The 26,126-nt window shown below is 39.1% G+C and overlaps 1 protein-coding gene across 3 annotated transcripts in view; it reads left to right on the top strand.

Moving 5' to 3' along the window:
* The window catches only part of PPP1R9A (protein phosphatase 1 regulatory subunit 9A), a 168,512-nt gene that overhangs the window by 7,325 nt on the left and 135,061 nt on the right, over positions 1–26,126 (top strand). For all 3 annotated transcript variants that reach the window (XM_090142782.1, XM_090142786.1, XM_090142785.1), the window contains exons 3-5: positions 5,316–5,424; positions 6,414–7,394; positions 14,554–14,672. The gene's annotated coding sequence lies outside the window, so the exon portion shown is untranslated. The remainder of the gene's footprint in view (positions 1–5,315; positions 5,425–6,413; positions 7,395–14,553; positions 14,673–26,126) is intronic.

Below are 26,126 nucleotides of genomic sequence, written 5' to 3'. Positions count from 1 at the left end.
CACAGCATTATTAAAGATTTTTAAGTCAAGTTGTGATCTGTTGTTTCCCCACTTTTGCATTGCTAGCAAATAAGAATTTAAAATGAGGTTGAGTTTCGTTGTTTAGGAGTAATGTTCTGCTCTGTAAAAATCTTAATCTGTGCCATTTGCACACACAAGGCATTCTATGCCAAACATAGACAATAGATATAAAGCTTCTTAATTTAACCTTACTTTGTTTTGGTTAACATTCTGAATATTTAACATGAAGGCAAAACCTTCATTTCACACAGCATCTCTGAATTGCTTTGGTGATTTAAGTCTCTCCAGTCTGGTTTCAATTTCTACTTTTAAATCTTTCCATTTCTTCTTTTCAAGTATTCAAACCTAAATCTTAATTTACACATTGAATTTTAAATCAGAAAAGTTTAAAACAACACTCCAGTTTGTGTGTATGGGGTTTTGTCCTTCTGATTCTTCTTTAACTGTACAGAAAATATATTTCTGTAAATATAGTCTGCATTCTTTGACATGTTCTGTTCCTGCAGAAATGGCTTTGCTCTTTTGTGTACACATTTGCAAAAACTCCAGAACAATATTTAGACTTCTCTGTTTTAATGTGTGCAAACTCTTGGGCTTTTTTTTTTTTTTTTTCTCCACTAATCTGTGTTCATTTGAAAGGAATGCTTTTGCTTTTGCTATGTGTTTCTCTGATTTGTGGTATGGTAATGTTGTCCACTGGAGGGAAGTCAGCAGTGCAATAAAGCTTAATCTAGCTGCATTCTAGAATGGGATGAGTTCTTACAGTGTTTTCGAGTTTAAGTTTTTCTTCTGAATACCCAGCACAGGGCACGCAACACAACTAGAGTTAGCATAATAGAGTCTGAGCTGGACCACAGTGGCCACCCTTGACATGCCTGATGGGTTAGCCTTACCAACACGAGCACACCTGTAGCGTTTGAGCCTTCATAATTAATGGATCACAGGCAGAACTTGCTTGAGGGTGTCTCTCCCGTAGGCAGAGGAGAGAAGCAGGAGCTGCTTCTTTTCCTGGTATAAAATGATTTGCAGACCACACTCCACCACGTCAGCCTGTCTTTCCTGACTGTGAATGACCATTGCCTCCAGGCCACTTCTAGGAGTTTGATTTTTCTCTTTCCCTTGATTGTGCACTCCCCTTCTTCCTCTCTTGTATGTGGTAACCAAGTTGTCTTTACACCTCAGCATTTCACTGGGGTCTCTCCAGCTTGTGCTGTCATCTTGAGAATAGAGAGTGTCTGTTGTTTCTTCAATGACTATCAATGTGTCTGTCATTTCTCAGTTGAAAAAAATACCACCCAGGAGCAGTACCTGTTAGCAGAAGGTGATGATAAAGGAAAAAAAATGAGTTAGGAATACTGACCACATTCCAAAATAGAGTTTTTAAACTTCTGTACAAGAACAGTATTTCCATAAGTATATTTGCTATATAATTAAGCACAGGGCAACCTTCTCTGGGGAGTTTGGATGCTGAGAGGAGGGCTATATGCCCTGAATGATAGTGAGAGGCATTAATGCACAAGTTTTGAAGATCAGTCTTATTTGTCCAGGTTTTTTCCTTTCTATGGTATTTTCTCTTTCTGTACATTCTTGTGAATACACGTGGCCATTCTGGTTATTCAGAGCTCTATAGCTCGTGTTCTTTGGTAATATTGAAGGTAGGAAGACAAAAGATGAGATGCAAAGGAGAGAGTTTGTTGGGGAGGGAAGATAATTGAGAATTGCTGAGTAGCAAATGAGAAGTGTTTGCATTTCAATTGTAGATGCCCAAAAGGAGTGAGCTAAGTGAGAAAAGCCTCAGGTACCTTCTGTATTACAAGGTAAAATGCAGCTGTGTGTTTATTTACAGTGCTGAGAGTAACAGTTCTATTTATGTTAAAAGTTTTTAACCAGCTGACAGGGAATAACTTTGCCAATAAAACAATGAGCTGTACATAGCCTGCACAATATTCTGGAACTCAAAGAAAACAGTGATAGAAAAACTATTTTAGTTTTCTTCTCCAAGTTAGTAAATGAATCTTAAAAAATAAGGCTCTAAAGAGAGTAGATTCTCTGAAGCAAATCAGTTATTTCTGCAAAGCCTGGGAGTTTGTTAAGTAGTCCAGTAACGGTGTTTGTTAAAAGCTAAGCAAGAGAGTCCACAGTGTATGAAAATGGAGCAGAAAGCTATTTAGTGATGTGACCCTTATAGACTTCCACTTGTAAGGCTCCAGATGGGGAACAGAACTGAAGTATTTTAAATCCAGTCCAGTTAGAAAGGCGTTCTTTTGTAAACTGAACATATTTTCTTGCCACGAGCAGGGGAACAACCTTGTCTTCCTTGTATCTTAAAGTTGTTGGATCCTTGCCAGACTTCTAGTCATGAGGCAGTGTCACGCACACATCATTTTTTATTATTTTTTTAGTAAGGCACTACTAGCTTTATTTAAAGTTAGGATACAAGAAGATAAAGCTTTTCTTTATTCTGAATGCAAATTTATAGAAGCTAGACCACTTCAAATTCTCTATCTGAGGGAGAAATGCAAGTGTTTTCCCCTTAAGAGTGTGGCTCTGTGGCTCCATATGCATAAGTATGTAACAGACCTTGAGTTGTAAAATTATTGCCACCAGGCAAGGTAGCAGTTCAAGTCATTTGGTCATTAATTAGAGGTTTGTTTAGTTTTGGGGGGAAAGAGAGGGAGAATGTTTTTTTTTTTTTTTTTTTTTTGAAAAAAAAAAATAGGTAATGAGTTACTTGGCTTTTAGAAGGAATAAATGTATGTCTTGAGTTCATATATATCAGACAAGTTCTCAGCAAAATGTCAGAACAAAGGTAAAATCTCTGCATGAAAAAGCTTACTGTGTAGGAGGACTTTTATGCAGTAGATCAGCAGCGCTAAGCTAGAAATTGCAATAGTTAATTCTCTGTGAAGTTCTAATGTGAGCCTGTCACACCAGAAGCTGTGTGCTGAAGTTCTTCTTGCCTGGCTGAGGAATACTCAAAAAACATTTTTCTTGGGTAAAAATGTTCCTAGAAGGATGCATGTAAAATAATGGAATGTGTGGTAGTGATGTTTTTGGGAAGGAGAGTGGAAGTTTGCTGCAAGGGGTAGGAAGTGACTTTGCATCATACAAAGTCAGGTTGGTAACCAGTATCCATTGCAATTGGATATAGGATTGAAAGAACAATCAGGCATATCGGAAAGAATAAACAGAAGTGGAAATATTTGATTGCCAGGATGGATGAAGGTAGTGGGGTGACTCGTGATTTGGAAGAGGGATTGTTTGTATGGAAAGGGTTCATAGCAGCTGTGTGTGTACTTAGTAGGAATTAGAAAAAGTAACAGAGGAAGTAAGCAGTAGTTTAGGAACTTCAGAAGAAAGACAATCAGAGCTCAGACAAAGGTTTCAGCCACAGGGAGCGAGAGAAGGGACTTGCTTATTTTTTGAGAACATTCTGTTGTAAAGAAGGAATCAAAAGGACTTGGTAAAATATTCAGAGTGGAGAGAATAATGACTGCAAAATGATAGACGTGTTGTTCTGACAAACACAAGGATATTGGAGCTATAAAAGCATGGAAAGTTGTTTTTGAATGAGGACAGCCGCTGTGAGGTTATAAACATTGTAAGCATTATAAACTTTGGTTGTAAGTATAGTTGAACAGAGCTAAATATTCCCACTGAAATTGCCAAACTGAAGGTCCTGGTATTTAAGTAGGTGTGACATAGTAAATTGTAGCTCATAACTGGCATTTCTACCTTTCTCCCTTGTTTATACCTTGGAGCTAGGGAGGAAGGACTTTAAATAAGCATTTAATAAAAACATTTAGCTTGTATAGGCCAAGTGCACAGCTCTTCTGAATGCAGAAAGCAAAAAGAATTTGCATAAGTGTGACAAGAAAGATGGTAGCTTGCAGTAAGAGCTCACTTACATGATCAAATTACTGTTCAGTTAATGAATGCCTGACTTTAAATGTTGATAGTGTGACTGCCACAGTATGGCTGAACTTTGTCTTACATCTTTAAATATTGGCATAGGAATATTCACAAACTGCAGTGGATTCTCTCTCTTAGATTCCACATAGACTTTTATACTTACTGAAGAAAGAAAAACGAGAAAAGTGTATTCAGTTTTATTCAAATTGCCTACTTTGAGTTTAGCTAACTGTTCATGAGAATATTCAGCATTTTTAGCAGAGAAAAGACTTCTTTTCACCACCTCCTTTTTAATGTTAATAGCTTGAACTCTGTGATTAACAGATTAACACTAAATCTTGAACTGATGTTTATGTTTGAAGGCCTGATTTTTTTTTCTCTACATTTATTTAAAAACAAATTGTATTCTTTTGTAATTAGGTACATGTTAGAATCACTAAGACTATTTAGCGAGTAAAATCATGCTTAGGTATGAGGCAGAGCTGAACCTAAATCCTGCCTGCACTTTTTCCCATCCTTTTCCATCTGTTCAAAGAATAATGAAAAGGTCCAACTTTTGTTGATGATGGAATTACATTCTCACAAACTTACAAAGCAGAAAAAGCTTCAAAATGAATTCTGTCTTCTTTGGGTAACTGTGGAGATGACTACTATAATTATCTGTGAAGGAGTTTTTGCACTGTTCCTACTGAAATACAAATGTAACATAAAGTACTGAGCCCTTGATCAAGATTCTGCACACCATTGAGTGAGCAAAGTGACTCTTTCTTGGCGATCATTTACAGGTGCTTCTTTTTTTCTGAAAGAATACTAAACAGTTGTTCTCTCCCTGCATGGCTGAATTTCACAACAAAGAAACTAAACATTCTCCCTCTAAATTCCTTTTATTCAATATTAGCTGCAAACTGTGTGGCACACTGCACAGCCTTGGTCAGTTTGTTGAGGAAAAAATTCATTTTTCACACTTCTTCTGAATAGCTTAAGTTATATTGAAAAGGCAGGATGTTAATTGCTTGTCCGTGTTAAATCACTAATATCATACTGTTGGAGTTGATTATTTAATATATCAAAAATATCATACATTATTACAGAGTTGATTGTTTACTGTATCATAAATGTCATACATTATTACTTCTAACAGTCTGTTCCCTTACCCAAACATAAAATGCTAATATACTGAATCCCATGCATTTACCTAACAGAAGTACTGAAGTTATGCTAACAGTACTTTCTGAGTCCTCAACAAAATCTTAGGTTATTGTACTACTCCAATATGGCCTATATTAATAGACATTTGAATATCTTTTAGAAAAACCTAAGCCAGATCTTAAGCATGTTTATATGAAACTTGAACAGCTCAGTTGGCTTTTTGTGTTTTGCAGCAGCTTTACAGTCTGATGAGAAAAATGCTTGTTTATTAAAACAAGTTCAGTGCACAAGGAGAAGTGGATGGATATGGGAATGTCCTCTCAGCTTCTGTCAAGACAGACTGTGAGTAGTAAAGGATGATCTTACAACTAAATTGCATGAGCGACAGGTTTTTATATCAGATTTTATATGCCCTCCTGCTCTTCTTTGAGGAAAAAGAAAAATCCTATGGGATTTTGTCCAGACCATGTAAATCAAAATTTCAAAGCTAGGCACTTACTGATAAGTATTTAGATCCATGTCTAGTCAAAAGGTTGTCTCTCTGCATAATATCATCCAGCTAAATGTTAGGTGTCTATGCTCCTTTCTTAATAAATGAAAAGAGCTAGGCTGTTCATGCAAGGCAGGGAAGTCTCTTGAGATAAGTGAGATGAATGCATTACTAATGATGCTTATCTGTCTTTCTGTGAGCTCTCTGGCAGTTAGACGGCTAAACTTAAATGAAGTGAATATCTTCTATGATGAAAACCTTCTTGAACAAGTATCTAAAAATAAAAGTGATAGATAATGTACTTTCTCAAACTCATGCCAACACATCAGTTTTACTACCGTTTGCCGTTACCATAGTATCCAGGCACTCTAGGAATGCATAAGGTGCTTGAGGATATATAAACACAGAAAAACCAGTCCTAACTACAGGAATTTACACCCTAAATATAAATCAAGATGGACAAAGAAAACAGATGGGTTAAAAGAAGCAGTGAGAATGTCCTGGTCTGTAGTAATAGCAGCCCATCAACACCCCAGTAGTTTTTCAGGCATCATAGCAGAAGAGTTTTACAGAGTGAATTGAAAGTTAGAACTGTAACTTTGAGAATGTTTCAAAGGAGTGCTGCTGAGCGTAGAGAGGCACAGAGACATAAACTTGGAAAGTAAATATGTGGTCACTGTGAACTGATGGTAATTTCAGACCCTAATTTAAAGCAGGGTCACCTAGAGTTGGTTTCCCAGGCCATGACTTCAAGTATCTGAAAGTATAGAAGCTAGTATTTGACCACCCTCACAGACAAAAAGTGTTTTCTTAAGTTCAAGTTGAATTTCTTGTATTTCAGCTTGTCCTGTCCCTGGTCACCACTATAAAGAGCCTGGCTCCTTCCTTGTCTACTTCTTACAGATTTTGGCCCGACAGAATCCAGAGAACTGAACTGAAGTATCAACATAGTGAATTTAGGATGGCATTATCCCCATATCATTCTTACTCCAGTTTTCTTAGTCACCGACTATGTCAGGCATACCCAAATAGATGTTAATTTCATCACTAGGGGGTGCATATGACTTCTGTGTAATATCTTTAAATGAAATTTTCACTAATGTCATGTACAACTCCTGCTGAAATTGATGAGCAGAACTGAACGTCATGAGTATGGAAAGTAGCAAAGAGTTAATTTGGCAGTTGGTGGATCCTGAGCTAGAAAGAGGACGCGTTGGTTCCAGGAGAGAAAAGCAGGCTGCCTGATGTCCTGCCTGCTGCACTCTGGATGAGGAACAGCAAAGGTGGCACCTTCTCTGATGCACTGCAAGTTACACAGCTGGGAGGGGCTGGAGTGCAGGGTGGGATGGGCAAGAGAGAGACAAGGGTGGCAGCAGACACTCTGTGGCAGGAAGGAGATTGGAAGACTCCTGAATAAGCATGGGGCCAGGTTGTTTCCAAGGTCAGGAAGAGGAGACGCAAAGAAAATGGATGGAAGTGAAAGTGGAAAGCCCTTCTATATGCTCCCTTCAAGAAGCAGATGCAGCATTTACATGTAAGGCGCTGAGTGATTTGAGTTCCTTTGCACTGAGCTGTAGTTATTTTGAGCATACCCAGGTGGTGTAAGTACTGACTACGAGAAATGCACAGAAGTTTCATCTGACGTCTGATGCTCCAACTGATTAAAACTCTTCAAAGTAAAAACTACTTTTTTTCAGCATATGCAACTTGACTAATAAGAAAATGAAAGCTCCTGCAGTTTCTTGACCTCCTGAAATGGCACTGCGTGGGAGCTACACAATACACACACAATGCCAAAAGATGGCAACCTTAGGCTTCCAAAGTAAGTCCCTCTGCTGAACAGCTCTGCAGCTCTAAACTGTTTTCAGTGGTGAACATTAGAAACTTCTGGGTTCTCCCAGACTGGTCTTATTTTTATCCCTCTATCCTATTTTCCATAGTTTTTCTACATATAAAACTGAGTTTATGTGACTCAGTTAAAAAATGGGCAACTTCCCAAATGTATTTGTGTGCTTGAGGGAGGGAGAAGATAGGAAACCTTAGATCTGCTATCTCTGGGCTTCAGTCTTTGACTTCTGTTATTTACAGCAGTGAGGCTCTGCTGTCAATCTGTGCTAAAATGATGTAAATACAAAGGGATGCTGAGGTTTGCTTCTGTGGCACAACGATCAAGCATAGACAGTCCAGGAACTAAATAACTTGAACACTGTAATATATTTGCTGTTATCTCACTGAATTATTTATATTATTTATATTTATTTTGTTACTTTATACACACTGCATGGTCTTATCCCTATCAGTAGTCTTAAAATGGAAATTACTGCTGTTTTGAAACCCTGTATAGCTCTGAGTTGGTACATGTTTTCAACTGAGACATAATAATGCACACAGACTCCTTGTATTCATTCTCATGTTTTCAAAAATCCATCTTTTTTCCTGGTTGTTACTTGTCTTCTGATTTGATCTCCATGTCCAATTCCCACTTTGTTGTTGTTGCTGCTGGTTTTGTTCATGTATTTTATTTGTGAGTAGATATGGGCAGAAACTTCACACACCATTTCATTGAAAAATGCTGTTATTTTGGAGTGTTTTGTCAAATTGTAGTTTTGACTGAAATTACAAAAATGGGAAATTCTGATGCTGCAGTTTAAATTCTCTGTTTTGATAACAAATGCTGCTTTTGTATTGTAGGATCTTTATTTGATAGAAAATGAAGCATCTTGCTTGTTTTCAGAAGTCATGTCTGGAGACCATGAGCTTTGAAGTTCCATCTTGGTTTGGCTTAAAAGCAGATTTTGAAATCTCAGCATTTGTGAAGCAGAAATATCTTTCTCCAGGCAGCTCTAGCAACAGGGTCACAATCTGAGCCCAACTCTGTTTTATGCCAAAGCTTTTCACTTCTGTGATCGTTCATCTGTTTCTTCCCTTCTGCCATCCAAGGATAAAAAAATTGTATCTAATTTTGGTTGTTTCAGTTCCTTATGATTTTCCCTTCTTTACTCATGCTGCAACACTGTAGGGAGGTAAGCACTGGCCTAGGTTGTCACTGTCTTTCCTTCATGTGAGCAGCAGGACTAGCAGAGAATGCTGAGGGTGGTTCTGCTGCTTTTTACTTTTGTGCAGAAAGCTTGTGGTTTTAGTGTAGCCCTTGGGGATATTTTCCTCCCGTAATGCTGGTGGCTCAGTCTTTAAATGAGTGCAATGCCCTAGTCATTCGGTATCATTTCATGTTACTCTTTTCTCCTTAGTTATTTTTGCTGTCTGTATAGGTAAGATTTCAAGTCTCTGTCTTGTCTCTATCCAGTCTGTCCTGTGCCGCAGCCCTTAAGTACGTTTATCCCTGTCACACCTGTGGAATAGAGAGCTTATGGTCCATCTGCTTTTATGGAAAACTTAGCTTTGCAGGGGCAGAAATCTAGATGAAATAGAGCGAAAAAATGGAAAATGGGCTACTGCGCATAATTTTCAGGAGATGGGGCCCTGATTACCTCTGTTAAACATTTGGGGTGACATATGTTGCATATGGCGAACGGTGATCCGAAAGAATCGGCATCCTCAACAAGACTCTGAGGCAATTAATGCGAACAGCGATGTCTCTGAAACCCTGCCTCCTTCTGCAGCTTTGGCATTTAGCTCTGTGTGGGCAACAGCACCTCCTTCATTGGCACACCGCCGCTCCTGCTGGTGCAAGCAATGCCTGTTCTCTGAGCTCCAGGCCATGCTTTTATCCTTCATTTTGTGAAGCACCCTGTGCTCACGCTGTAGTTCTGCTGTGTTCTCAGTGCAGGCATTATGTTCCTTGGGCACCTGGGGCCCGGGGTCTCCAGTTAGGATAGGCAAGTGACACAGCTGCCGAGATGCTTCATTTTGTGCTTGCACTGAAGCAGATTTTTAGAAAGCTTTCAGGTTTAACTGGAAAGTGCCCCTTGGAATAAGCAGTTGCAATGGTCTGGTTTGTAGTTTAGGAGCTGCAGTATAACTGTGGAGATATTTAGGGTCTCTGCTGTATGTAGCCTTAAGCTGGCTTCCTTTAACTCCTGTCTGCATAGGGCTGCATGTGAGTGCCCATGCTCTTTCCCTGCTCCTTTGCCTATTCTATTTCTGAATCTGCTGAGAAAAAATATAATAAATCACTTACTAGTCATCATTTCTGTAATACTTTACCTGATAGTCAGGTCTCTGTAATACTGCTCGTCATTATAACAGTTTCTTTCAGTCATCCAGCTTGTTTTAAATCTGCATAACTTCTTTCTACAGAAGATAATTAGCTTTAATTTTAAGCATAGGATTTTTTATGAAGTGCTGTCATTATTGAACCTACTGCTTTTCATTCATCGAGGATCAGAATTTAATAGAGCTCTCCTACCTCCTACAAGATTTTGTATTTAAGTGAACAATTTTTTTTTTCTCCACACTTCTAAATGTACCCCCTTGGCTCTGTATTTTTCTCTTGAGGATGCTGGGCCACTTGCAACAATTATGCATTAATTCTTGCTTCATTACATTTCTTTATAGTACAGACTCTGCGAAACAGTCTCAGAGTTTCAGGGGAGACTGTAGAGGTACATCTGATGGCAGGATTTTACCCATAAAATGAGATATATGGTCTCTCATCAAACTGTCTATCAGCAGACTAATTTCAGTTATACTCGTTGTTTTACAGTGATTAAGTAAATCTCTGTTCAGAGAAAATACACTTCCTTATTCCGATATCTATTTTTTCCTAAAAATCTCCTGAACTCCTGAAATCATCGTGGCAAAATACTCATTTCTACATCTTTTGCTTGGCAAAAAAATGAAACTAGCAGATGATTTGCCATCCAAGGCCTGAACAAAATTTCAAAATGACTTAAGATTTCCCCCTGCAGAAACTTAATTCTCTCCATTATTATCGGCATTTCTGCTGCGCACGTAGCCCCTCTCAAACTTCACTGGGGATAGTTTCCATGGGAACCAGAGAATGAGAACTGATGAGTCTCAAAACAGTCAAATAATAATCTTGCTTTTTACCAGTGGGCAAAGATTTACTTCTCCAGTGTTTAATGGAAGGCACTAGAGCTTATTATGTTTTGAAGGAGAGGGAAAAAAAAAAGCATCTGTCAGGAAGCCAAGTCTGCATTGTATATCTTTAGGCTTTGTGCTAGCTGTAGTAAAAGGCAAACCAGTACATTCTCCTGTGCTTTTAGATTTCCTGAGTGATGGAAAGGGAAAGTCTCTTCCTCTGGTGAATCCAAGGCAGGGGGAGATGAGGAGAGAGTTGTAGTCACCGAGAGGGGAGCTGAGATGTCTGCTAGAGGTACAGGGGCTCTTCATGAACACAACACTGCTGAGTGATCCTGCAGGAATCTTGGGGACAATGTACAGATGCTGGCTCTGTACATCCAGAAGAGAACCGCCCAGGCTTTTGCACAATGCTGAGTGCACCTTACCATGGCCTGTATAGCCTACAGCCAGGCTGTTCATTGTGGCTGTGGTTCCAGGACAGGGAGCAGACTTCCCCAAGACTGGTGGTAGGCAATGGATAAAGTCGCACTGAATTCCAGGTGAGGTGCTTTGCTAAATTCCCCAATAGTTGACTAGCTAATTTCCAACATCTTCCTGAAGTACTGAGGATACCTGTGAAGATACCTCACAAAGATGAGAACAGAGTTTCACTCTTATGGAGATACCACATGGAAAGGAAGGAGAAATGTCTGCTCTTTTTAAAATCTGTGATACCTGTTATGAAAGATGTTCTCCAAAAGGAAAAGGAATCATAAAACCTGTAGCAAAATTCCAGTTGTTCATCAATGCTTATATATAGACTAGAACTATATTCCTTTCAGAGACCTATTTGACTAATACTATGGAGTTTTAAAGTAACATAATTCAAAACTTGAATTATAAGAGGCTAAATGACAAGATACGTTTTAAAAAAATGTTTTCTCTTAAATTCATTTTTATATTCTTTATCATCTTGTCATTTTCTATTATTTTAGGGCCTAAATACTTAATATGCAGTTTTGTGTAATGATTTGATTTCTATTTCATAAACATAGAGATAAAAAAGAGAAGTACATACATAAAACATTATTACATTGTTTGGAAAAATAAAGATATTTTTTCCAGATAGTTGAAAACTGTTGTTATTTCTGCTTTGTATATTAGATCAGACATAGATGTGATTAATGATTTAATCCAGTGTTTAAATTAAGAAATCCCATTTCTGTTACCAGTAATTAATATGTTTTAAACACTGAAGGCAATTACTGCATTTGAATTCAGGACAAAAATGTGTTTTTTTTTCTCAGCTTGTGGGTGGAGCTAAAATAAAACGAGTTGTTTGCCTTAAAAAAGTGTAAAGAATTTTTCTGTATTAAAGCAGTATTTTGATGGGCTTATGAGATAAAAACCCAGTTGTATTACTATCAATATCAAGGAATGGCAGATACAGGAGCAGGATGAGGTGGAGATGAAGTGCAGGTAAGGAAGGCGTGGTTCTGTTGAACTGATATGCTGTAACTTTGTGTTGCTTTATTTGGGCACCCTTAGACATACAAAGAGACTTTTCAGGCAAGAAGAGGTACACTTTAAAAGTGCAACATACTGCTAATTTCATTTTTGAATTTTAGTACTGCATTTAATATTTTAACTCATTTCTGTGTTGAATTATTGCTCACAGGTCTGGTGATTGAAGGTTAACACAAATGAAGTGTATTTCCCTATTTTTCATGTCTAACAGAGTTCATTCTCTGAGTCCTAGACTGAAACAAGCGTTTGCCTGGTTCTTACATCTGCTGTGAGCCCCGTAGTAGGTCCAGCTGCCAGAAGCAGAGGATATCAGACTCATGGTGTGGGTTGACCAGCCAACCCGACCGAAATGATGCTGGGAAAGAGGCTGCTCCCCTTTCTGACAGCCTGTAAACAGGCATATGGTTTTTTGTCATGGATGCAGAGTCTGATAAGGAGCACACAGACACTAGTACTGGTAGGCTACTTAGCGCTCTGTTCCCTCCTGTTCTCTGAGCTAGATCCTTTAATTGTTGATCACTGACACTTAGGCATAGTGATTATTGCAGGAGAAACCAAAGACTGTTGCCACTGATGAATCATAATTCTCGAGAACTTTTTTTTTGTTTTGAAGATATCAGAACTGCTCCTTATCTTGAAGGTCTGGGTGGTGCAGTGAGAAAGAATGGAAAAATAATCATATAAAACCAGTAGAAATAGTGATGTCTCCTTAACATCTGATAGAAGATAGATAGAGGAACAAAGGACAGGGCTGATACGGCTGACATTTCATCACAGCGTGCCCAAATCAAACAGCACCGTTTCCTGGGAGATCAAACAATGCTGCGTACTTATTAATCACGAGAGGAGCTCTCTGCTGTTCTCACAAGTCCTCTGAAACCTGTCTAACTCAAGTGGGCGAGGATCAGCCCACCCGTGACAAACTGCTGCGGCTTTATCCTACACACTGTATATTATCAAAAAATGTTATGTCTGCTCTGAACAAAATGTCCAACCGTGACAAATGTGGGCAGTGCTCCAAGAAAGTGATCATGTCTTCATGAGAAGATTGTACTTAAATTCAACCTTGAGGTTGGTTAATTCATTTTAATTAGACTAATCTGCAGACCTGTATGAGACGCTCATTTTTTTTGAGCCCCTGTCACGCTCACTGAAATAAACATTTTGTGCAGATTAATGTGCTGCTAACTAAGGTGGTCTGAAATCACATCTGAAATGTACACTGTTCTTCTCTAGTAACTGTGGCTATATGCTATGGTGTTCTTTACCTGAGCTCCCACTGTTCATTACAAAAATGTAGAAGCTCTAGGAAACCTTTCGCCAAAGTACCAGGACATCCTTCCCACCCAGAGAGCTTCTATGACAGATGTACTTGTGTAGATCTGGCTTATTAATGCATGGCTTTATCATTCCTAAATTGCACATGATATGCCTCACTGCTGGAATGCATCCTATTTTGATACAGCACAAGTCAGAGTTAACAATGCAGCTCTCTTCATTGCTGAAAATCTTGATAAATACTAATACAGAATTTGCTCTTTTGTAAATGTTGTATCTCAGTGGAAGGCAGAACTATCAGATATGCTTTTTTTTTTTTCTTATCCATCCAAGGAAGGGATGTCTTCTCAGTAGGTAAACTAGGATCTAAGAGTCTTTGAAGAATTACAAGCATCAACAAATTTTATAATCACTAACAATCTGTTTTCTATTTGCTTGCTTTCTGATATGACACATGATTGTCGATCATGTTTGTTTTATGGTGTTTTACTATTTGAACTTCCTTACGAGATGAAAAGCTTGCAGGGGCTTTTGAAATGTAGGCTAGGTTAAAGAAAGGGCTGTGCAGAGCCTTGCAAGAGTCACTTATAAGCAGCTTGTTACTGTGACATTCATGCTGATGTCTGTGGCAAGTTTTTAGCTGCAAGATTTACAGTGGATATTTTAAATAAAAAAAGTCAGATTCCCAGTGAACGGTAGAAATACTAAAGCAGAATTATTGTGATGACACAGCCAGACAGGTCTGTCAGAGAAGTTGTACAATCGATAGGTATACAAAGATTAGGCTTAGTAAGATTATCACAATGGAAAGATAATGAAAACAAATGGAAATGCACACCAATATCATAGGCTTGCAGTAAACTCCACAAGGTGCAACCTCCAGAAAGAGATCCTTTCTCAGTGGCAGTCAGCCCTTAAATGGGATCTAGGAGAGCTGCAGCCAGGTTTCCACCCCTTCCAGTAGCACAGCTGAATTGCCTTCACCTGTACTCACAGGGCTGACTCAGTGCTTGCCTCAGGTGGTCAATCAGAGGTTCAGGCTGTGATCAACAGTTCCCATATAGAAGTCTTGTGTACTTGTTTATGTCATCTTGTATAAAACAATAATATTTCTATTATTTGTTTAGATGATGCAATGAATGTGATATGTTGTCTCTTCCAGTGATGCATGCCAGATATATTTTACTCCACAGAAACCTTTGAGATGGCTATCAGAGAATTTGGCAAGAAGTTGCTTCATGAGCATTAAGGAGTCTTTCACACAAGATGTCCCTACTTGTGGAAGTTATTAAGTCTATGAAAACTTAAAAAGGTAAGTAAGATGAGATAAGAGGGGAAAATGAGTGGTTTTAGTGTCAATACAGTTTGACTCAAACTTTTAAAATGGTGGGAAACAGCTAAAGGATTACAACACATCTATCATCGCTCCAGCTGCTGTTTAAACAGTTTTATTTCTTTTTGCTGTCTTTGGTAGATCTTGTAACATGTATAACATAGCCGCCCAGGATTATTTTAACTACATAAGTATCAAATGATACTGTCTGTGTTTGAAAAAGCACCCAGTCCTCGGCTTACTGTAGCACTTACTGAGTTAAACTTCCTGAAGTCCCTTATTTTAAGGAAAGAAAGGAGTGTCAGACCAGAAGATCCTAAAGCACTGGACAAAGAATTTTGTCAGGAACAAGGAAAAGCAGCGCCCAAGAAACAAATGTGATTCAGCGTGTTGGAAGCCTCACATTCCCCAGATCTGATCGGTTCCTGATTTCACTGAAATTAAAGGCTGTCTTGTGTTCGGTTTCTGTCACAGGGGAGTTGGGCTCACAGGAGCTGAGCAGATGCCCTGGTGATCCTCTAGTTAAGCTGTTGCAGAATGACTCAAGTGACTGACGTGTCTGAAAGAGGATCTAGTCTAATAAGTGGGGTTGCATTTTTGTCCTTGGTAACATGGCTGTGTCTTACACAGCTGTCTGCTGGAGATTTATACTGTGCTCTTTTCAAATGTTCCCATCAGCACTCCCACTCAGGCACTAGGCAGACTGAGTCCATGGCTGTGTTTTGGGAGACTTGTACCATGGTGTCAGACTTCCTTGACCTCTCAAAACAAAGGCCCAGATAAAAAAGTTCTGCTGGCTTCCCCTTCTTGTCTGCTTTTCCTGCAGTGGCACTATGTACCTAACCCTGTTCTGTGTGCATGAGTAAAGAGAAAAGAACAATACTGAAAGCTTAGCTGCCCCTTGTTTGGGCAGGCAAAGCTGCAGATTCTTTGCTTAAGGGCCATAGAGATTACCTCCTTCTTCTTTTCTCTATATAATCATGGCATCCCAATGTGGGATGTGCAGAGTCTTTCTCATGCTGCTCTATTCTTTGTAGCCTTGTTGTATGTGTTGGGATAAGATGATGCCAGAGGAGGTGCTTAGTAGTTAGTATTCCCTGTGTGTTTACTGTGAGCTGTGGTTTTCTCAGCTAAGAGGTAGCAGGGGAAATGGAGAGTTCCTACACCTAGCTATTGTGAAACAGGTTATACTTTTTTTTTTTTTTAATGGTGATTTTGCCACACTTTGGCATATGTGTGGAAATGGATCTATGGCAGAACTCCTGATTTTGGTCTGTATCCATTTCCATTCAGTAAGTTTGAGAAGAGTGAAAATTTCACTTTGGGTTCTGGTGTGGACTTCACTGAAGTTGTTTATGTGGACTTGACAACTGGAAAGGTTCATTATTCAAACATTTCATTTCCAGAACTATTAAATAAATAAATAGATAAATAAATAAAAGGACCTGAGAATGGGCAAGGTTTATTATTTAAACATCTTTCCAGATCTGTCTGTGACCTATCAACTTATGAACCTGTAACTAGTGCTGCTGTTTTCATTGTTTGCATTGGGTCCTGCATAGGGTGCTGGTCCATCCTCTGCATGTGCCCTGTGAGAGCTGCAGGTGCCATCGGCGTGGCTGCTGCCAGCATGACCTTTGCAGGGAATGGAGAAAGGAGGGCCCAAGGAGCCTGTTGCTCTGTTGCCTATGGGTGCTGGGGATGTTCCTGCTGTGGTGGGCCAGCTATGAAAGTGGGTACTGTGTGAGATGGAGGAGTAGAAGTGGCAGCCGAAGTCTGGCTGCTGCTTGGTGGCAGCAGAGAGGGAGCCACAGACTGACACGTTTCCCTCTGTGCTGCTGCAACGGGGTCTGGCAGGGTTGAAGCAGTGCCAGCTTGGGTGGCAACATTCTTTGTGCAGTTGTGTGGTGAGGGGCCCGTGGGTACCACTGTCTCTGTCCTTTTCTCCTTTTCTGCTGCTCCTATCTTGCCCAGCAGCTGCTCCCCACATGGGCTGGGCACCTGGGCTGCTCCTCAGGTGGCTCTCGTTCAGGTCTCCCTGCAGGGCAGGGCAGCAATCTCTCCTCTCTTCAGGCAGCTCTTCTCTGGCAGCATTTGAACAGTTGTGGCTCATCTCTCTTGAGCGATATTAAAAGAATAACTAAAAAATGCAAAGGAGAAGAATTAGTTCCTATCCATTTGGGACTGAAAGACAGCAAGATACAGGAAGTAAGACTTCTAATTGCTAAAGACAAATAAGGATATCAAAAGGGTCTATTGGTCAGCTTAATCCTAGGGCTTAGGCTGACTAAAACAAGATATGTTGCAAATGTATTGAAATAAATAGATTAATCATATCCTGATTTATTTATCTTTCATTCCGTGGGTTCAAATTGGGCTATAAGCCAAATCTGTTTAATCCATATTTCTACTATTCAGCAGTGCTACCTCTAAAATACCTGGAAACAGATCAGAGCATTTACTATCATCCTCATCTCCTCTACTACCAAGGCTTATTTTATTGGAATCTCCACCCCCCCTCCCAGAATGCTGTGAGTTGGTTGGTTGCTGTGAGCAACTGGCATACCTTCCTGTGAGCAGCAACAGCTGGAAATTCAGAACTGATGGAGACCTTTTTCAGTTACATTGTATTTTGGTGAATCCATGTAGATTAAGTTGACCAGTGAAGCTTTTCATGTTTTGGTCCAAAAAGCTCTCCGAGGTTCTTTGCTTCACAGTACAGTGGGGTTGGACTTGATTATCCTTGTAGGTCCTTTCCAACTTGGGATGTTCTGTGATTTCAATGACTTGAAAATTAGCACCAGCTCTAATTTCTAATTTCCTACTACTTGCTACTGATTAAATATACAAAATCAGCTTGCAAAAGTGTATATAGTTTTAAAGAAAATATTATCTTCCATTACTTGGTTACTTGTACACTTCAGTTTGCATAGACTGGGCATAAGAGAATCAATTACATCTAAATAAGCTGTGTTAAATAAATACGTATAAAACTAATTCACTTCTCTAAAAGCAGTGAAGAACAACCAGAAGTGCATGAGATGTGAAACAGTTTCCAATTTAAGATGAATCTCTTCTTTTCGAACATTTTAAATCAGTGTAGACTGCAACAATTACTTTAAAAACAGTGTCTGTTCTGTGATGAGTTATTGTCTGCTCTCAGAAGATGGAAAGTTAAGCTGACATTTTCTTAAACCCAAGATTACCACACTAATTTTGAAAACTTAATTCTCTTTTTTTAATATAACTTTTTCTTCTCTTGTTTTCTTCTTCAATTTTGAGCCTTCCATGTGAAACACAGACTGTTCTGTATGTGTCCTCTTTAAAATTTCATGTGCTACAGATGAATCAGTTAGTGAAGAATTCATGACTCATTCCTACAACAAAATGTCATGAACTTCCCCACCTATGCGGCCTGATCATCACACCCCTACTGATTTATCTCCTTGCAAACTTTCTGATTCCTTCTATTAAAAGTTCTGATTTTTCTTTCTGGTGTTCCATCCAGAAGAACCTTATTATTGATTTTTTGCTGAGAGGAAAGTCATGATAAAACTGAAGATTTCCAGGATTACACTATCTAACTACAAGGATGGCTGGTATGTATCATGGGTCATCATATATTCTGTTGTACAAGGTATTACAGGCAGTGTTAATCTGAGAAATAGTGTGTATCTCTGTAGCTCTATTAATAGCAGATGGTTGGGTATCTGATTTCAAGTTTAGGTTTTGCTTTTTTCTTATTTCATGCTTGTACACGCTAAAAATGAGATGGAGAAGACTGTAAATTAAACAAAGCTCAGTGATTTTCCATTGAGTGCTGAATGAAATGGCTTATATCTACCAGGACAGTCTGGGGGGGAAGGGAAAAGAGTGAAGTTAGGTAAACAGTCAATCTTGTTGATGTGCAAAGTAGCTGAAATCATTTCTTCTTGCAGTAATATGGGTTGAAAGAGCAAAGGTTTAAATGAAAGAAGTCAGAAAAAAAAGTGAAGTCCCCAGCCTTGAGATTCTGCATCCCTGAAGTTCCTGCTAATGTTGGTTTCCAGGCCATAGATCAGACAGCAGAAAGGATAAGCGCCGTGTATAAATAAATATATGGAGGAAAACAGTGTAAGTTTGTTCATACTGGAGTGGGATTACTTGGAGATCCCGAAGTGACTTGTATGGCCTGTCTTTTGATCATTACAATGTTTCTTTTCTAATGGTTGGTAGTTACATGAGATACACACTCTCCATTGGAGGATGCTTTACTTACCCTTTAACTTATCCAAACCCCAGTTTTATTCAGAGTATTAAAGTCCAATTAGTAATACATCTGTATTTCCTTAATAGAACATCTCCTTTGTCCCCTTCCCTAGTTGAGATCAGAAAGTTGGCCTAAAAAGAAGTAGTTGAGCCTTATGCGGGTGTTGTCCGTATTTCTCCCTTTATAATAGAGATTACTAAAATCAGCTTTCTGACAATCTCGTGCTCTCAGCAGTCTGGGACATTTGCAGACATTTCCCTTTCATGTGATGAGGGTGGTTCAATACAGTCGGAAACACATTCTCCCTTCTGTTTACCCATCCACAGCACTACTGAACATCCCACAATTTTTAAACATAATGAATTAAAGAAAACTCCAGAATAATTTGAGGACTTAATCTTTACCTTGAGAAAAAGTAGAATTTAGTGTCTTGACACAACGTGAATTTTACAGTAGTTAAGACAGCAGAATTTAACATTTTCTCTTTCCAAATAAGGAAATTTTTTTTCCCTGTTGTCACTGTTGTTCTTTTAAATTTCAAACAGCCAGTACACCAGGCCAACCTTGTGTGCCCTGTGTTCTGACTTTGATGGCTTTTGTATTTAGAATTCATAAGAAGTTCCCTGTTAGAAAATGCACCATCCATGATAATGCCATCATCCACTAGCCAGGGAGGAGGGAGAAAATGAAAACCAGAAGAAAACCAAATCCCAAACTCCCTTGCTTGGTGCAGGCTCCTTCCAGCAATCCACAAATCTTACTTGGGCATCTGGCAGGGACTTGGCAGCTTTGCAGTTGTGGGAAGTGAAAAATGATCACAGTTAAACTTATGCCTAGCATTCTCTTCTTTTTTACAAAGACAGTAAAATAGTAATGTGGTACCCATTCGCAGGCATGCGTCTATGTATAGCATTAGATGGCCTCTCCACAGCACTTACAAACTGCTCAGAACACCATGCATGGGCGAATTGTAGTGCTGGTGAATTTAGGTTTGATCTCAACTCCCACTCTCTCAGCTGTTTCTGAAGACTTGGTGCACTGTGTTCTTTTTCCTTCTCTGAATGGCACTGCGCATTACTAGTAGTAGCACCATGAGCTACTACTACCTCATACTACATTGAATATCCACTTACTTTTTTTCTTACAGTGAAATAAATAAGAGGAATTTTGTTACCTGGTCAGATTAGCCTCTTCAATACCTCTAAATGGTCTTGTATTGCAGTTGTGCAAAGCTGACTGAACAGACTCTCAAACACAGATCAGGAAAGTGCTCTTCTCCCCTCCCTCTTTCCCATCTCAAGAGTTTGCTTGTTGTTTGTGGGGTTTTACCCTTATCCCATCCTCTGAGTAATCTAGGAGGAGCACTGCCATACAAGCTAATCATTCCCTCATTGCGTGAGCCTCCTCTTTCCATGTACTCTTTAAAAACTTCTTTCCCTGTTCCAAGTATGAGGCAAGCTGGAGCTTTTCAAGTGCTAAGCAAAACTGTCTACCTACAGCACAATTTTTTTTCAGACTGATTGGATGGTATGGCTATGAAACAACCCTACCCAAGTGCAGACGGTGATTTCATACCTGGTGGGAAAGGCAGACACTGGAGAGAATACAGTGTTCTAGACATAACTGCTACGGAGATATAAACGCATGAACTTCATTCCTTATTTTTATCAAAAATCTGTGTGATGTCAAGACACTTAACAGCTAGCACACCATGCACTCCAGTATTTTGTTGTTCATGTGCATTCCTTGCTGGCCTTGTTTGCACTGTCATAGTTAAGGCATTGGCATAAATCTGGAAGCCGCCTGTGTGAAGGCATGGAAACATGCAGCTTCTTTATCTCCTTATTCCAGAGATAACATCCCTCATCTAATCCATTTTATTCTTTATCTGAAAACTAACACCACTGCATCCTAAATAGATAAATAAAAAGGGTCAAGTTCTTTTGCTTCCCATGCACTCCTTAAAACTTCTTTCATCTCAAATTTGAAAGATTGTTGGCAGTTTTGTACCCATCTGTATTTCCTTCTGCCTCCACCTCCTCACCATCTATTCCTAAGCAGTATTTTCTCTTTCACATGGCACAGCATGAAAACTAATACAGACTGCTGGATTGAGGGTCTATACAGGATGAAACCCCTGTAATCTCACTTTCCTTCTTTTGCCATTCAGTCCAGCCATCCTTCTCTCTTCCTCACAGCCATTTTTCTTAGATGACAACATAGATGTCTGAAGATGTTGGTCATTTGCAGATGTATTACTTATAGCAATGCCAACACAATGCAGAGGAAAACAAAACTCATGTGAACTCATTATAAAGAATTTCACCATAACTCTTCCTAAAACAGTTAAAATTCAGCATTTTATTTTGTCTTGGTTCTGTATTTTCTCCTATCCACTTGCATAAGGCTTTTGATTTTGGTATATTTGCTATTTTGCATTCTTTTTGACGTATCTACTTCTGCTGCCCAGGCAGTAGCACATACAGTTGTTTAACCCAGGCCCTGCTAGCAGCTTATTTACTGAGTTACTGTGCTAACATGCACATGACTTTGTGATTGAATGGATGAAAGGGTCACCCTTGATGAGGCCACTTGTCCTGACTGCCATTCAGTAGATGTTTCCTGGAGCTCTTCCATCTCTATGTCATTTTGCATTAAAGTTACAGATGACTGGATCAGATATAATTTGTTTTGTGAAAAAACATAGGTGGGTTGAGTGTAAATGTACCTTTCTCTGGTAGCAAGAGTCCTTTTACTCTCTGTTTTAGACAGTCGTGTTTCCTCCTGCAGAACCAAGGGCCCACAGCCTATTCTGATGCTTGCTGATATAAATCATGGCATTTCAAATTCCTCTAGAGATGGGTAGGTTCTCTTCAAGAATCTGCATTGTTGTTACTGCAATATATATTGCATCAAATTAACCACAGCTAACCCAGCTTTCTAGAATGCAGCCCTTTTCTTGCTGAGAAGGGAGTGGAACTGCTCAAGATAATACGTTTTCGTTTCCTGCTATTTTGTGCTCCTGCTAGCTTTTACCTACTCGGCATGTCAACGTGAATTTTTATTAAAGAAACAAAATCACTTTATCATTGGTCTCACTTTTGGATTTATCCACTGACTCAACAGTGAAATGACAGGAGGTTCCCCTTGTCTCATGAAGCACTTGTATAGTTACACAACAGATGGAACAAAACTCTTCAGAGCAGGATAGGAGCTATACTGTGCATTCATGTATTGGAACACATCTGCTACAAGCAAGGTGTTGCCCCTTCCATCCGATAGGGAGAGCTAAAGAGCTGCTCTCCACTTGCTATCAGGCACGTAAAGTCGTCTTCTTCCTTTCTTCTGTGGCTTGGTAATTTTGCTTGTGCAAAGTTGGCTATCTCATATTTTTGTCTCGGGCAATGGCCTGGGTCCTTGACAGCCTTGTCTCCTCGGATTAATGCAAATGTTTGTTCTGTTTAATGCAAATATTGAAATCATCCTATTCCTCTATAATTCTGTACTGATTAATTTAAGTGTTCTTACCTTTTATTAAAGATGTCATTGTAAAATTGTAGGCTTTGATTTGTTAATTTTTATGTTTTTTGTTTCAACATGATGGCAGTGTTGTCATTTTTCCTTCTACTGGTGTGATGAACTGGTCACCCTTTTGACTTTTTCTCTCTTTACACAAGTGCTTTAGTGTTAGCCCAGAGCCATTCCTTGCAGATGACTCTAACGGATGACTTTTATTTCTTTGCAATTTCTTTACAGTGATCGCAGCACGGCGGTACTGTTTCTCTGCTTTGGTGAAGAGCACAGTATTTCCAAAATAACTGAATATTTTTAAGCTGGCTTACCTTTGTACAGACATATAGAATATGGTAATTAATTCTGAATGCTCTTATGCAGTAAATTAAACTGATTACCAAGCGTAGCTTTGAGATTTTACTGAGGTTATATTAGCAAGACAGTACCTGTAAGGTAGGAAGAAATGTAATCCAAGTATGTGGCAGGTAGCTGAGGTATGGGAAATATATAATTTGTTGTATGTTCTACAAGTGACAGATTACTGTTTCCAGCTAAGCAGCTGTTTTTCTCATCTGTATTTAATAACTAACTTTTTGAAGGAAAAATGAGAAATAAATTCCGTTAGTGCAACCATAACAAGTCCAGGCCAATGTTACCATGACGGCTTGAGACAGGCTATTACAATGTAAGCCCACATACAGGCATGTTCATCAGTTTCAGGGTGGAGCAACCCAAACAAATATTTTTCCAGCTTGCCAATGGATTGCATACTGTGAGGCAGCACTTTTGGGCTGTATTTTGTGAACTCCAGCCCGTGTTTCTCCTTCCGAAAAGTCACGTGCTGCTATTTCCAGAATGGGAGAAGGCTCCAAAGTATCACTAGATTTGAATGGTCAGTCAAATGGAAAAAGTCAAAGCCCAGATTGCTGTCTTTTCTTCATCATGGCACAAAACATTGTCTGATTAGGCATGGTAATGATTACTGAACTCAGTAATCAGATTTGCTTGTGAGTTATTTAGCTTCAAGTACACTTGTAAGCTTTGAGCATCAGGTACACTTCCCCTGTTCTTCCAATTTTCCTCTGGCTCACTGAGTGCTCTTTCTTTGAGAATAATAGGGGATATTTACTGTACAAGAAATACTTTGAAATAATGCTTTTTTTTTTTTGCAGACTGGCAAACCCCATTATTCCAGATTCTGACTGCCAAGAAAAACAATTCTTTTCACCAGGAAAAGGATTTTATTATAATAAGGAAGTATTTCCATTAAGAAATAATAATGTAATTATTATAAGGCTCCCCGCGGTCTGTAGATTGGGGAGGGGCTTTTTATTAGGGCATATAGCAACAGGATGAGGGGAAACAGTTTTAAACTGGAAGAGGATAGACTTAGACTAGGTATGAGGAAGACGTCCTTTACTGTGAGGGTGCTGAGACACTGGAACAGGTTGCCCAGTGAGGCTGGGCAGTGGATGCCCCCTCCCTGGAAGCATACAAGGCCAGACTGGATGGGGCTGTGAGCAACTTGGTCTGCAGGGAGGTGTACCTGCCTATAGCAGGGGGCTGGAAGTAGGTGACCGTTCTATGATTCTACAATTCTATGACTCCATGATTTCTGTTTCAGATTAATCAATTGCGACCTATATGAAAAATATAACTATCTTACATAGAATCACAGAATTGCAGAATGGTTTGGGTTGAAAGGAATCTTAAAGATCACCAAGTTCCCTGCCATGGACAGAGACTAGATCCATGGACTTCCCCCTAGATCAGGTTGCCCAAAACCCCATGCAACCTGGCCCTGAACAGTTTTACAACATAAAAAGGAACATGTCAGATGCAGTCTTTGCTTTCCTGGCTTGGAACACTTCAAGAAAGCAGTAACTTTTCCAGCTTCAGATTTTTCTTGCTGATGTTGCTACGGAGAAAGAAAGATCTCTCTACCATGTATGTGATGGTACATATCATGTACATATGATACTTGTCTGATGCATCGAAGTATGTGACAGATACCATTCACCATATCAAAATAAGTATTTTACTCACTTTGTTTTCTGTAATGTTTCCTAATATTCCTCCACCTGAAGAGTCTAACATGTGCTATGAGTTTTGCCATGGTCTGACTCTTAGTAAACTCCTAGCAGACCAAACATTTAGTCGTTTCCTTTCCTGTGAGATCATGTATTTTCTGCAATTAGCTGGCATCATTCTAGCCAGGATGGTAACTAATAGTTGTCTGTGTTGTGCTAAAAATTCAGAGCTCAGTTTTGAGGGCTTGTGTTAAGAGACTGCACAAAACACAGCTCTTTTGACCACTCTGAAGATTTCTAGCTTTTAGAGTTGACAAAATGACTATTTCAACTGTTGTATGAAGAATGTAATTCATGTCCTTCCTTTTCAAAAATTTCATCTTGTTTCCTACTCATAACTGCATTTCTTAAATGATTTCAAAGTGGAATGTTGAAGAGTGGATGCGATAGTCTTCTCACTGCAACTGGAAAAAGGCTAATCTGAGTTTAGGCCCTCACAGTGCTGATACTTGCCTTTCTGATAAGCTCCTAGAACACGCAGTTTTCTGCCTGTTTTACCAGAGGTTTCCTTCAGCTCCTTCAGGATAAAGTTCTTTATTTTGACACTTTCAAATAGTTTGACATATTCTATGTAAGAACAGCACAGGCTTCTTCAGTTGTCAAATTAGCAATATTAACAAACTTCCATTTTTAAATATAAATGGTTTCCTATAGAAGAAATTACATTTTATGCAATCACTCCTTGCAGACGCTTGAAACTTAAAGATTATCAACTCCTTATTACTGTTACCATTAGTCTGGTGCTACTCTGGTACAGATGAGATTTCTTTATCACCCAAAATGTACATGTATTTTGTTAAAACAAGATTTTTTTTTTTTTTGGTGAAACTAGATTATGTAATAAGAATTCATGGCCGAGCATTATAAAATAGATCTCAATCCTATTTATGCTGTGATACATAAGGGAGTAAATCTGCCCCTGCAGTGGTGTGGTGGGATGGCAGGTAGGAGCTTTTTCAGTTAGACATCAGAATAGGTAAATAGTTTCCATTTATTTGTTTGCATGCAGATATTATCTTCCAGGACTTTAAAGACATTGACAGGAGACTGTCATGACTGTCTTCTTTTGCCTGAGCCCTGTGGAAAAACTTACATTGTTGCTCTGCTGCATGAATAAATTGCTGTCTTGGAACCCGAGTAGTTTAGAAGCACCAAAGTAGCTCAAAACAACCCATTGGTGACTTCTCAATTGTCATGTTTATATGTAAATACAGCATATGCCCACAATGATCAAAAAATCAATTATTTTCAGTCTTAGAAGATTGCACAAAACTGGTTTAAAGAGCTACTGAGTACAATTTAAAGTGGTGCTGTCAGGTCAAACAACTGGGCTTTCTCTTCCTTCCATGTGTGCAAATTCAGATCATTTGAATGGAGTTGTTACTCTAGAGGAAGTTAACATGACAGTCATATTCAGCTGTAAGCTAATACTAAACTGGGAAGCAGAGTAATTCTGTAACTTCATTGAAGTTACCCTGGATTTATACTAACATAAAAGGAGGACCTTGGTCTCTTATCTTCCCTGAAGTATGCTGTATGCATTTTAGTGTTCCTTAGGAATTAACAGAAATGTCAGTCATG

The sequence above is a fragment of the Phasianus colchicus genome, chromosome 6 (assembly GCF_987193195.1).
Source record: "Phasianus colchicus chromosome 6, bPhaCol1.hap1.1, whole genome shotgun sequence".
NCBI lineage: Eukaryota > Metazoa > Chordata > Aves > Galliformes > Phasianidae > Phasianus > Phasianus colchicus.
The sequence above is the reverse complement of the archived record's forward strand: the minus strand, read 5'-3'. Positions and strand labels throughout refer to the sequence as shown.